This window comes from Xiphophorus couchianus, chromosome 8, assembly GCF_001444195.1.
Source record: "Xiphophorus couchianus chromosome 8, X_couchianus-1.0, whole genome shotgun sequence".
Lineage (NCBI taxonomy): Eukaryota > Metazoa > Chordata > Actinopteri > Cyprinodontiformes > Poeciliidae > Xiphophorus > Xiphophorus couchianus.
This window is the reverse complement of record NC_040235.1, coordinates 24,780,515-24,795,741: the sequence shown is the minus strand read 5'-3', so window position 1 is coordinate 24,795,741 and position 15,227 is coordinate 24,780,515.

The following is a 15,227-nucleotide window of genomic DNA, read 5'->3' as shown; positions in this document are numbered from 1 at the left end:
TTGGGCCGGTATTTGTATAGCACCACCCTTCGAAAGACTCTCGTATTGTCAAAGTCGGCACACAAAGCAAGTGGAAGCCAGTCAACCAAATCATCTGAGTCAGCAGTGCTTTCTGGTGAGTCCGTTAATCCGGGTCAACGAACCGATTCGGTTGAATAATCTGAGCCTCTTGTGTCGCTATAGCTGCATGGGAAACCATAAAGTTCCCAAATATCATACTTTAGTGGTAGGGAGTCCGCATACCTCGCCTTTTTTATATATGTATTTTTTTATGTTTTGGTGTCACTTTTTAAAGATGGCGTTAGCAGGAACATAAAATTCTGCCCGTTAGTTCCGCGTATATATGTATTCAGGTTTAAAACAACAGTGTACTTGTTCAGTACATGTGTATGGTGAATCAAAAGGGCTTTGCCAGAGATTTACAGAATACATACACACAGAGTACTTGGTGACACATTAGAGCCAGAGACTTATACAGAGCCATACTGGGAGTTAGTTAAAAAAAAGGCAAAGTATGAAGGCAACATGGAAAGCGCGTGCACGTTGGGAAGACTGCGGTTGTAACCGGAGCTATACGTTTTAGAGGTAACGAAGCCAAATATTGGAAAACTGAGTGTGTGCCATCTGTACGTCTACAATTTCATAGCTCTTGCTCCTCGTTTCTTCAAACAAGTTCATGTCCAAAGAGTTTTCTCTGGAACATTCTCACATTTCACAGCTGTTGTTGCAACCTTCCAGATCTCTCAGGTCTTCTGGTTCTGCTCTGCATCCACGGAACCAGAACCCAACGAGGAGAAGCAACATTCAGCTTCCATGCACCTCAAATCTGGAACAAACTTCCAGAAAACTGCAGAACAGCCGAAACACTGAGTTCCTTTAAATCTAGACTAAAAACCCAGCTGTTCAGAGTTGCTTTTGAAACCTAATCATGAAACTTTAATCAATAATCTGATGTGTAAAACGTAATGTTGTTGACTGTGTGCTCTATGACCTTGTGTTTTTATCATGTAAAGCACTTTGAGACAAATAAAATTTGATTGATCTGCACTTTAAAGGGATCTAAACCCTCCTAACGTCCTAGCAGTCGTGTAAATCAACATAATCTTTAAAAGTGTTTAGCTAGTGCCGTTGCTCTGTTTAGCTATGCTAACCGATTGTTTAAAAGAAGACTTCTGGATAACCCAACACATATCGTTTTTGCTAAATTAAATTGTACAAAACCCGTTTTATCCGCTAACATTCTTTCAATGCGATACAAATGTAACAATGTAACAATTGTAATGCTTACAATTGTGTTACAAATGTAATGCTTGCTACATTTGTATCACTAAAATGACACCTCCAGGTCTAAATTACAATGTTGAACCAACAGCGATATAAAAAGTTACAGCAACAGTATTTGATTCACTGTAAACCCCCAGGGTCTCCCCCAAATAACAATAATATGTTTCTATATTCATTCATTGTGTTTTTTAAGTGTATCATTAACATTTGTAGGATTTTCCCTGCTTTTCATTAAATGAAGGTGTGAAATACAGTATGCCCGTCTTGTACCTCACGGCTACAAATATTAAAAGAACTTCACAGATTCTTGATAGATTATTAAGGAAGAACGTCATGGTCAAACATGGGAAGCTTCAATGCATAGCAGAACAATACAAACACACACACACACACCCACACAAGGAACTCTCCTGCTGCCAATAGATGTAGTTTATGCTGGTATATGAAGATTTCCGTCTTTCATGCAAGCACAAGGATAACCCGCTCGGACAAAAATGTAAAGAATGACACGGTACAAGTGTTGAGACACATTTACACCCACAGCGGCCTTGCATACCTGCTTCTTTGCGTGTACGTGTGTGTGTGTGTGTGTGTGTGTGTGGCTCGGCTGCCCACAGCCAGACTGAGCTCCCCTGCCGATCCCCATCTTCCAGCTAGAAATCAGCAGACCGTGGCAGGCTGCTGCTGCACTACAGCTCCGGAGGAAGAAGAAGGGAACGAAAGAGAGAGAGAGGAATAAAAAAAAAAAGACGAAGTTATTTCATTGTGAAAACTTTCTCAAGTTTTTTTGTGTGTGTTACTTTTCATAGTTTTGGAGATTAAAAGAGAAAACTTTTCTTCGCAGAGCAGGTGCTGACAGATGCTAAAGCCGAAGCAGACATTCAGCCGGGCAGGGCAGGGCCCGGGCCAGGCCAGGCGGGAAACGACCTGCCCCCCCACCCCCCCACTCCACCTTCTGATGTAGCTCCAGGGCGTGGCAGGATTTAGCATGGCCTCATTACCTTGTCACGAGCTCGGAGAAATATGGGCCTCCTGAGAGAGGCTCAGGGACGTGGACTGATGAAAACAGAAAAGGGAAAGGGGAGCTGACAGCAGGCGCACGCAAAAGGAGGGAGGGGGTTGGAAAGACGGGGCGGGGAAGGAAGGAGAGCGAGAGGTATGAGAGCAGGAAGGGGAATTGAGAGAGAAAGGGAGGAGAGATGTTGACAGATCTGGAAAAATAGAGAGACAGTGGGGACGGCTGGAGTATGTCGGGGAGTGGCGAAACTAATGGTCCTGCCCGGAGAGATAGCAGTCGATCACTCATCTTTAAACAAAAGCAGTGGGCTCAGGAGGATATTTAAGAAGTGCTTATTTAATTAAAAGTCCCTTTGCTCATATTTATGAGCCATCGCTCCTTCAAATATTAACCTTCCAGGTCCTGGGAGGCCTCTTACGGCTCAGCCCTGCACTGTGGACTTGATGGCTTGGACAGGGGCGACGTCGGAGATGAGCCCCTCTCTTCAAACCCGGATGTGGTTTGAAAAGAGGAGCATGTGATAATGCTCAGATGGTTCCGAGATGTGAAGGTAAAAAGGTGTGCAAATACAAGAGAGGGAAAAAAAAGCACCTGTCTGCGGAGACTGAATGGACTCAAACTTTGGCCAATTCACGTTTTCCACAAATTATTGACCAAATATGTTTAGATGTCAGTTTATTCCTGGGAGAAATGACATAGAGCAACTTGTACATGGGTTTTGTAGGAGTGCGTTGGAGATGAAAACATGTTTTCAGATTATTTAGAATTTTGTAAGGTTTTATGAAAATGTAAAATTTAAAGAGGGCAGTATTATGTATTTTCTAGGCATTTTGTAGCACAATCAGTCACTGATGGTGACTAAATGTCAACTTCAGTTGTTATAAAAATGCTTCACATATTAAATACGACTTAAAATAAATTTGGCTTCATAACTTATGCTCTGAAATCAGGCCTCTGTCTCTTTAAGAAGCTCCTGCTCTTCCTGAAACTCCGCCTTCGGGAAATCCCCTCAACAACATTCGACAGGAAGAGTTTAAGAATCCAACAAAGAGGGACTGAAACCAAGGAGATTAAATACTGCGGAGATGGCATTGTGTCAGAGACACCAGGTGAGTTTAATCAATGAATGAAGAGCTGAGAGAAAATCAGAAGTGTAAAACAACAGGGACAGAAGAAACAGAATGGACCTAACTAACCAAAACCAAAGACTAATACCAAGACGAGTCCGAAGTTTGACGCACAGAACAAGAAAACAACTCCGAAACTCAACACCAATGAATGAACTAACATGGAGCGACACTAAGATAAATAGAAACACAAGAGAACCTAAACACAACCAAGGATCATGAAAAAGATTGCCAAATGTAAACCTGAAGAATTCAAAAGAAACAAAGTTAATTACGGGATTATTATCTCTCACAGAGTTAGATAAATTATTTTCCATTTAAGCAGTAAGTGCATTTCTCTTTCAAAAAAAGCAAGCATTTGTAAAAAAGGTAAACACTTTCAACTGTTGGGAAAAGAAAATCTTTTTACTTACATTTATTTAAAAAAAATACAGTCATCTTAATATTATTCACACATTTCTCAGAACCAAAGTGTTGGTCAAATAAAAAGATTCCTTTGAGCCTGAATCTGCCAGGGGTTTGAATAATTTAGGTTGTAGGTATAAATGACATGAAAAAAAGTCGACATTTATTAAGAACACCCATATCCCACATTCAAATACATAGTCAGAAATTAGGCATTTAAGAGCATTTTATTGTGTCAATGTACAATTTAGACTATGGACTGAAATCATATTTACCCTTTGTGAACGTCAGAAAGGAAAAGAAAAATCCTTTATTTTTTAACAGTAGCTGCATTTTTGTTGTAGACGTGAGCAAAACTTTATCAATACTCCGCTGATATCGAAAAAACACAATTTCGCAATTGCGGTGTTTCCATTAAACAAGAAACGCGATTAAAATCACACGTTAATACGTTTGTTCACACGACAAGTCGTAAAAAAAATATAAAAAATGTCGCTCCCCGATCCTCTCACTGCTTCCTCTCGTCTTCTTCACGGTTTTGCGCCTGTTGCATCATCCGGTTGCTGATCACGTGACTCGTGCGATGAAACAAGTGTTTTATTCGCAAAATAAATCAATTCTGACACAGCCAGAAAAAGCCACCTCATCCTTGCACCAAACGTTTTTGTTGAAAAATTTCCCATTTCCGTTGCGCCAATTTATTTTTAAAATGTCAAAATGAGCAATTACAGTATATGGTCAATGGAAATGCAGCTATTGTCTTATCCCAGTCAAATACTCCACAATGCTTGAAAAAGTTCCACATCAAAGAGCAAAAAACAGGTTCATTTCTACAGACATCGCTCTGTCCGTTGACCAATATTATGCAACGAGTTGTAAAAACGCACTTTACTTTCCAGAGCCACACACCAAATATAACCACTTACCAGTAAAACATGATTTTACACCTTTTTCTCTGGGGAATACTTTCTGTTTCATCTGCACGCCGTACTCCTCGGCGCAACTCATCAAACTAAAATTGTCGCCACCCAACCAGTCAGTGGCTTTGCGGTTTGTAGATTTCTCTGTTCATATTTCTCTTCCCCTCACTGACTGTTTACATACACCGAGACACGCTCTCCATACCAGAAGAGCATTCTGCATATTTATATCCAGACATCTGTTTAGAGAGATTAATGTTGCCTTGGAGTCCCAGTTTATAATACAGGCCTCCTCTCACAAGTCCAAACAGAGATAACTGGTATCGAATCAAGAAAGGGGGAGGAAAAAAAAAAAGAAAAAGATACGGCACATCTAGTTTCTTTGACAAAACTCAACAACGAGCACCGCTGAGCTCCGACGCCCCGAAGAACTCCAAAGCAAATCTCACAGTAAAGCATCTCTAAGCTGCTGAAGAGATGATATTTGAATACAGCTGAAATCCTTCAATATTTCTATAGCCTTCGAAAAGTTATGCTAACACACATTTTGTTGCAAATAAAAGTCTTATTATGTGTTACAAAATATGTCTAAGAGATCCTTCATGTAACGTACTGTCAGTTTTGTCCTTGATAACAAAAACAGCTTTTAATGCCGTAGTTTTTTTTTTTTACAAAGCCCGTTTGGTGACGTGGAAAAAAAGAAACAAAAAACCCCCAACTTGTGGCCAGAAGTTATTCAATATGTGACCACGACGTAACTCATGGCCAAGAGTTGTTATAATTACATTTCTGCTCCCGTGTCGCCAGGTAGCCTTTGTAGTTTTTCTTCTTTATTGGTGCTAAAAATAATAGCAAAGTTTGGTTTGTTCTTTTTCTATCGTTCACACCTTCTTTGTGCTGGAAATGGGTATTCAGGTGACGGTGAATAGCCATCAAACCATTGAGTAATAAACTGGGAAAAACAATCATCACCCCCAGATATTGATACATTTCAACCATATAAACGCAACAACGTAAGAGAAATTTACTGCTGTCATTCTTAACACCCTTCTGCCTGGGTCAACTTTATCCCAGGTTTAAAAAACTACAATATAAGATGCATAGAGTCACAACTCCTAACATCGCTCTGATGGTGATGAAAATGTTGCATTTGGGTTGCACCTGCTCTCTGTTCCATCTCATTTGCAAAGCAAATAGCTCTAATGACACGTCTGAGCAAAAACAGAGGCATTTCATGCAGTAGATCTGAGTTTTTCCTCTTTTCACAAAATATAAACTTGTGCAATCTTAACAGACACGCAAAAAATATATATTTATTTATTTATTTATTTTTAGTGGTGGGACTTAAAATGTTTAATCGAGTTCATTGCCAGGTCTGTAACTAATTAATAGCATTGCAAAACCTTAAAGTGACAAAATAAGCAACGTTTTCAAATCAAAAAAACATTTTTTATTGATGAATTATGGAATAAAAAGCCACATGGGCTCAACAATAAAGATATTTATTATTTTTAACCTGTTATTTAGGTTATACAACCATCAGATTGGTGGAAAGTGGTATTATACCCATTCAACGTTCAAGTGCTTCAAGAATGCCTGATCATTCATGGAACTCCTTTAGAAACGTGGGCAAAGACGTTAACGTTGTGGACGTCTGTGTCACTGCAACATGTTCAGCATTGAGATGCTATTTTAGGCGTGAAAAGCGCCACTGATAGGCTGACTTGTTAATGTACAACTTGCACACCAAAGTAATATTTCCCGGCGTCTCTTCAGATGGTCCTCTGCTGTTGCTTGTGGATGTCAGATTTGCATAAGACATATTTTAATGTTGGGATTGATCATGATTAATTACTAATTTACTAATTTAGAAATCCATTTAAGCCACAACTGTACAAAAATGTATATACATTTTGCAATTAAGATAAAACACCTTTGTCTGTAGATTGGTTTTAGCCAAAACTTATCAAGGAGCCTAATTTTAGCTTCGCCCTGTTCAGATTTACTAAGGGATTGCTGTGAGATTGGATTTTAGGCAATAAAATCCTATCTCTTTTAATGTATTTCTAGTATTGTATATAAAAAAAGTTTAAGTAGTTAAGTTAAATATCTGGAGAATGTGCTATTTCTTTTATACAATTCATAAATTAATCGTCAGAATAATTGATAGATTAACTGATTATGAAAATAATTGTTAGTTGCAGCCCTGCTATGCTACCAATAGCACTGACCTTTGAATTGGATGCTTTTTCTCGCTGCTTACTTTAATTTATATCATAAGTATTTTTTATAAATGTAGTTTTTTTTATGAATACATGCAGAACATTTCAGTTTTAAAGCAGTAAACTGTGCCAGAACAGAGATTTGCTCATTTGTATTTTAATTTGTCTCCTTGTTCATTTGTTGATGGCTTGGCAGGTCAGAAAATCTTTAGTAAGGTCTGTAGTAACACTTACACTCTATGCTAGGTCTTAGGCTCAGATAAATATGCTATGTCCCTGGTGCTACAAGGTGACATAGCTAATATTTGCACCATCTTGGTTCTCCTTAGCAGCCGGATTAACTGAACAATAACTAAGACTTGGCTCACTCAGCTACGAAAACAACACATTCATTCTCCACAGTCTTCTCCAACACATTGTAGTGATTTAAAATACGCGTTCCCACTCCTGCGGCTGTCTGCTGCCTACATGGAGACAGGCAAGCGGTATTTTTTTATCCCCCCCCTTTTTCTGACATCAGCACTCTCACACGTTCACGCACATCCTCAGACTGAGGCGACTAGAGACACTTCACAATGTTCTCAGTTTCTAATAAGAATGTGATCACAGGTAGTACTCACTTAAGACCTTCAAAAACGCTCCACTTAACAGAACTGTTTTATGAGTCCGCTGCTCACTTTGTGGCATCACCTCACTGTCTTCAAGCACCCACCTGAGCTCCTCTTTCTTTCAGTGCGGGTTTTTTTTCCCCTGCCAGTTTTTTTGATTTGTTTTGTTTTTTCAAACCAAAAATAGGAAGTTCACCTCTTTTTTTTTTTTCTTTACTGACTGAATATAATGAAGCAGGTGCAGAGTTTTGTTTCTGTGGAAGTGGAGGCTGCACAGCGTGTCGTGTTTAAAGATTCCAAACAAAGCTTCAAAAAGCCGCATTATTGAAGTGATTTCCGTTTTACTTTTATAAAAAAATATATTTTGGCGCAAATTTTGATGTATCGCGTTACAAAGAGGTTGACGTAAACGCCGAAATTTGAAACAACTGCCAAAAAGGTTTGACGCTTGCTTCAGGTGGTTCTTGGCTTTTCTGGAAAAGAGGTAATGTGTGAAAAAGTGAGATGGAAACACATTTACTGAATAAGTTCTGATATAGCGAACTCTCCCATCCACTGGTGGGTCTGTGCTAGTGGTGGGCAATGTGGACTTTGGACATTTTGTGATACCATTGTGATAACGATTAAATTATTATATTTTAAAAAAAAGATTCTTACCATGATAAACAATCTCTGCTTCCTGTTCGTTGCAGCCCCATTAACATCTGACAAAATTATCCTTTACGTGTCCAAGATGGAGACACACCCAATCTGCATTTTCTTGTTTTTTTCTTTTTTGCAACATTTTAAAAGTCAACTTAAAATTCACATGACAATTTAATGCTAACGTAGCTTGTGAGTATTGAGGAGCTAAGCTAAGCTGACGAGTATCAACTTAGGGTCTCATCTCATCTCCGTTAAGTCTGAGCCAGACTTCCAAAGACACCAATTTCTGTTGTCTTCATCAGTAATGAGGTTTCAAAATTATTTTTTTTACCTATGTTTTTAATGACATTCATTTTCAATGCAATTAATTAGCACAAAATAACAAATAATTGTGCAACTGTGATTTAAAAAAAAAAAGTATACACAAACATCGCAGTTTGATATCAACATCGCCAGTCGTTTTTGCTAGTTATTCATCATGATCTGTTCTTACCTCCCACCTGAACACATTTCTATTATTATTATTGCATTGTGTGCACATGTGCAGTGGCGGCGCGTCATTTTCCAGGTGGTCTTTTTCTGGATTTGTTCAGACTCAGAGCTAGCGTAATGTTTGGTGTGGGTTTTCTTCTGCAGTCGCGGCACATATTCTATGCATGATGTTTTGTTTGGGTTGCATTGTGTGTGTGAAAGAGAAGGAATTCAAGGAGACGGCTCTGAAAAAAAAAATATCTAAAGGATAAAGTGCAAGAGGCCACAGAGGAAGCACAGAACAAGCAGGGAGAGAGAAAGTGTGTGTGTGTGTGTCTGCTGCATGTATGAGTATCGGTGTGTGTTTGCACAGAAACGACAGACAAACAGGCCAGAGAGAGAAAGAGGAGAGAGGTTATTGCTGGAAAGCGTGAAGACAATAATGCAAACTGACACTTCAGAAATGAGATGCTGGTTGCCTTGGCAACAGGCCCTGGGCTAGGGGCTACTGGGGGTCGGGAGGGAAGGGGTGAGGACGGGTGAGGGTGAGCGGGGCTGCGGAGAGCGCTCAGATAGTGAGTAAATTATGTTTGATTAGAAGCGCAAGCGTTTGAAAAGAGCGGAGCGAAGAAGCCCATAGCGACGAATCCGCCAATCAATGCCGGAGAGGAGCGGAGGCGCCGAGAGCGAGCCCATGCACGAGGGCTCCGGAGGATTTCCTGGAGTGTTTTCACAGGTGACACACTCGCCTCAAGGAGGGCGAGGATTAGTCTCAGGCCGAGGAAAACAAACGGCATCACTACAATAAACGTGACAAAAAAGATTTACCGAGAGGAAAACACAAAGCCTGCCGATGAACAGCTTTACTAATAAAAATGTGTCATGGATAAATCAGGCAACAGAGAAAAGTGCTAACGGGTATTGCTAGGCACTTGTGCTAAACTTCGTCAGCAGGTCAAAGTTCACAACAAATTACGTAATAACAGAAATACACTTTGTCTTATTTGGGCCTTCAGAAAGTCTTGCATCTCAAAATCCAGCGTAACAGAAAATGGAGTTAAATAAGTTTCTGAATAGCTCTTTGTCTCATCGTATATTATAACACTAATTTACTTGGATAAACTTGTATTGTTAGCATAAGTAAGTATAGATTCATGAAATAATCACAAAAAAATATGCAGAAAAGTCTTCCAGTGCAAAACATTAAAAATATTGCTAAATAATGGTCATCAGAAAGAGCTAAATTTGAAATTTTAAGCAATTTAAAATACATCCATCTAATCAGGTTACAGTGACAATGTTGCTCCTTTTCTTTCACCCTGCTGCTGCTTTTACTTGTACATATTGAACTTAACAGAGTCCGTCTCTACCAGGTCACTGGTCACTGTATGAGAGGTCAGAGGTTACGATGCACAGCTCGTCTTCTCTTGTCTGTAACATCAAAGTTCATTATATTATTTCAAAGTAAAACTAAGTTCATTAAAGATGCCATGTGAAGTCAGTAAGTCGTAGCGGTTCCCATGTCTGGTCAAAGGTTACTAATTAGATTTGGGGAGCCACTATTTTATTGTCCGTGTTTTGATCTTTTTTCTTTTTTTTGTGCTTTGGACACAAATGATTAAATCGCGAACTAGTGATCTAACGGTGAATTCTCTAGATTGACAATATTACTGAATAATGTAGCGCACATGAAAACGTCACATTTGACCTTTCACCCACAAGAACTGCTTCCTTCAAAGTCCCTTCACAGCATCCTTGCTAGCCAAAACAACTCCTTGCTCCACATACATGGTTCCCTGGAATCTCCGACGATGTAATGAATGAATTTAAAAATGTCATCAGTTTGTTAATTGATTCACTAGTAACAGTAAGAACGGCAGCTACCAAATACATTGATACACAAGCTGTTTTTCACTGGCTATATTTGCAAAGATAACTGATAATGAAAAAGACAGTCATCACTTTTACATCAGAAATGATGAAAAGATTGATCCATCCTTCCCAATAGTTTAAATCTAAATGTATTGATGGTATTTGTTTTCTTTTAAGCTTTGGGTAGAGGGAATCCTATAAGCAGATAAGGGAAAAAAAACAACAATCAATCAGTTTTACTGTAACGTGACGGCTGTTCTCCATGGCCTGGTGACAAATACTGTTCACACCTAAAAGGTTGTGCTATAATCAACTTCCAGCTTTCCCAGGTAAAAAACACAACTCTGAACAAAGTGTCTGATTCAGTGAACGCCTCGATCGTCAAGCCTCCATTGAAGGTTGCTAATACCATGCTAGCTAGCTTAAACCAAAGTTACCTTGCTAACAGTATTTAGAGATATTTGAAAAAAATGTGAGAACAATCATTTTTTACTCTTACACATGCGCGTAATAAAGAACTATTGACAAGAAAACCAAACAGTAAATGTATTTCAATAGCTAGCATAGCATTGGTACGCTCCGCTTAAGGTGGGGTTTGAAATTCTGACAGGATTACTGTATGTTATACTTCTTTGCAATATAGTTCAAATGAATACAGAAATGTGCAAACACTCTTCATGGAATAAAAAACATTGGACCAATTAGCCAATGCGCTTGTTGCAGTCAGAAGCTGCGTTTCTATGTCAAAGGTGAGCAAAGCTAATAGTGACATTTTGTAACTGCTGTGTTGAAAACAAGAAACTTGATTAAATCTCATGTGAATATGTTTGCTCATGAGGTAAGTCGTTAAAAAATATCCTCCATATATCATCCTCCAGCTACTTCCTGTTGTCTTCTTCTTCCTTTTTTGTTGATCGTGACTTGTGTGATGCGGGAAAAAAAAAAAAAGTGTTTCCGTTCCATATTTGCGAACTAAACCAATTTCGATACGACTAAAATAACCCTTCTCATCCCAGCGGTAAAACGTTTTCTCGGAAAACTATTCACTGTGTTTCCGTTAAGCGAATTTATTTTTGAAACTTCAAATTGCGGCAGTAACGATTAATGGAAAGGCAGCTGGAAACACACATGACAAACAACCATTAATACACACACACCCGTCACATCTAAGGACAATTTAGAGAGACCAATTAGCAGTCAGGTTTGTGGACAGTGGGAGGAAGCAGAGAGAACAACACGCAACATAATCCCATATAAACGACTGATTGGATGTGCTGAATAGAAAATTTATGGATTTTAAATGTTGTCGATAAAGTTTCATCCTCAAGAAAACAAACATTTAGGTTGTCATTTAAGTTTATATTTGGAGGAATTTTTCCCCCCAAATTTGCTACTTTTGGTAACTTAGCAAAAACCTTTAAAGCCTAAAAAAAAAGAGCTAAGCAAAAAGGGCCAAGATCTCAGAACATGGAGGCTCTGCTTGATTAGGAGACACATTCTTCTGCTTCGAAAAGCAAACGAAGGAATTTATCAGCAGCAAAATCACAAAGTGATCTCTGCTCCCGACAGAAACTACGCCGACACTCGAGCGCAGCCAACAAAAGCCCGTCTTTTCACACCTCAAATTCCACCTGAAGGATTTTTGTCATTCACAGCGTCCCCCGCATTTAGCCGCACCCCTCGTAAAGATGTGGTGCAAAAGCTTTAAATTCATATGTTGTCGCTGCGTGTGGCATAAACTCACATTGAATAGAAAGGTGCAGTTCTACCACGGCGTGTTAAGGCCGCTGTAGATAGAAAAAAAAAACAACAATAACAAATTTTTGAGAAGAAAATTGGAAATTTCTGAGTTTCCAAAAATAAAAAGAACTTCGCTAGAAAAAATAGAAAATTTGAGATTAATCTGAGAAATTTTCTAGAAAACGCTTGGACGTTTCATTTGAAAAGTCAAAAAGATTTGCTAGAAAAAAACGGACAAATTTTCAGATTAATCTCAGATGTTTTCTAGAAAAAACTGGGAAACGTCTGAGATTGAAACGTCCAAAAGTTGCTTGAAAAAAAACTCACAAATTTTGAGATAAATTGCAGACATTTTCCAGGAAACACACGGACATTTCTGTGTTTCAAATGTTTTCAAATTTAGACACAAAATTTCCAACAGTCGAATATTTTAAAAATAATTATGGTGGCTCTTGAGAAGTGTACGATTGTACGGTAATGAAAAAAAAAAAACCCCATCTCTGCCGGAAAAACGTTTAGAATACATTAAGCAATGGAGGAAAACGCATCGTCAGGATCTTCGGTGACGAGACAACACCAAACACATTAAAAGTACAAGATGTATGCTTCAGTAATAATCAATATAACGTTTTGTTTTAATTAATTTCTTATTATTAATGATCCGTGGATCGTATCTGTACTGACAATAAGTATCCTGACATTTAATCAAAAGTTAATAATTTACCAAAACTTATGTGAAAATTGTGAGATATATATATTTTATATGAGTTCTCATTAAGTAGATGTTACTTACTGAACATTTAAAGATTATTTTCACTTCTATGTGCTAAATATATTTTCTATCACATCACAATGTACGTATATTGCATGGACATAAATCTGTTCAGACGTTTTGTAACTAATAGATTATAGACATACACAAAAGCAACAACTCTTTTAATTAACACCTGAAGCTTCTAAGGTATTTGTATATTAATATTTTTCCAGACAAACACTTGAGCAGATTGAATGTATGAATATTCCTTTAAAGAGTCCAGCTCTGATTTTCTGTAGAGCAAGAGAGCATTTGAGATTGTGGAAGAGGTATCTAATTAAAGCTTTAACCTTTTTATTCCTCCTCTGCTCTCATCGCGACCGCTTTTAAAACATGACTTGCAAAAGCTCCAGAAGTAAGACAAAGGACAAAGTTAGAAACTCTTAACTAGCAACGTACTTTGGCCACTTCCTCTGGAAACATAAAACTTTGCATGACGCTCAATCTTTTCATGATATCATGGTAGTAAAATACAAGTTTACAGCAAAATTGCAAGTGTAAATTGTCAGCTTCTTGTTTTTTTTTCTTTCCTCTGAAACAAAACTTAACACTACTGCTGTTTCAATCTGGAGAGACTCAGATGGAGATGAGAAGACAATTAGAAGAGTTTATTGACAAACAGAATTTAAAGTCTTTGGCGCTCGGGCCCCGGCTGGGGATAACGGTTATCGCCGTGTTAGCGATAGGCTTCAGATGAGCATTCCCGATGCTGTTAGGAACGTCATCCCCCCGGGCCCACACTGGTGGTGGAGGTTGAAGAAGGGTCTGGGCCTCAGGACCGGGCAAATGGAGGAGAAGGGGTGGTGGTGGGTTGAGCTCGGCTGGAGAGCGAAGGACACCATGAATGAAGGTCCTTATCAGCTGGGACTTGGTCGATGATTGGACGTGACGTGGCTTGGTCCGGCGTTGATAGGTGGACGATTGTGGGCTGGTCGCTTCAATTAACGGGTCCCGGTGGGGATAAAAGAGTCTTCCAGTTTGAATTTGCGCCTAGGCTTCATATTACTATAATGCCAATTATTAGCGCTAGTGTAGCACTTTTAATTATTTTCAATGAAAAGAGCGTTGAGTGGGCGATGAGTAGGTCTGCTTAAAATTAAGAGTCAGCTAATTCCTGTCCCCACAACAACCAGTCTGAGTCAGTTTTAGATAATAATAAAAAAAAACATTTAAAGATCAAGGTTGAAATCCTCAGACATTGATAAGATGCAATGACAGCAACAGCAAAGAGTCAGCAGGACATTTTAAATCATTTCTGATTAAATTGGTTGAAAAACATTAAACATAGGGGTGGTGTGACAAAATATTTTAGGGTGCTGTAACTAGACAAAACCCCACAAAAAAACTGACTATATGTATGAATTTATTTATTGGGTCATCCATTTATGACCATGACTCTATCCCAGGGGTGTCCAAAGGACATTCGTGGGCCTGGGATTTGTCGGCCCCCAACTGCAGTTCAAGAAAACTTTCTATTTATAATCAAGGTACAATAATTGCTGACACAATTTTCTTGCCATGAAAAATGCTGAATACGACACAAAGTATCTTTTTTTAACCAAACTGTAGCGATTAGCGGGAGCCTCGTCTATCCAGAGACTTTTACAGAAAAGCCGACTTTGCTGCACACAAATCAGATTTTAATTCAGCGATTAAAGTTGGCTAAGTATTAGCAAGAGTTTTGAAAAGAAGTGACTCCAAGTCCTGCTCTTGTTACTGAGTAAAGGTTTTCAACCAAGCCTAGAAGAATTTGAAAAATTGTTGCTTTTTGTGTAACACAACATAAGAAACATAACATAACACAACATAAGTAATAGTAATATCCCTTTTTTAGTGAAAAAAATCAATATAAAAAAAATCTGACTACTTTATTTACTTGATTTTTTTGTTTTGTCTGGCCCATGATGACTTTAGACTCAACAATTTTGGTCCACATGACAAAAAGTGACCAGCATTTTTCCAGAGGTGGACAAGATATAACTTTGATTTCAGAATTATTCAAATCAGAATTATAGCGTGAGCAAGACTAACAAAATTAGCTGTAACAAATAATCTTTAGTAATCTCTTAAAGTCAGTTAAAATACACATATTTTTTAGTGT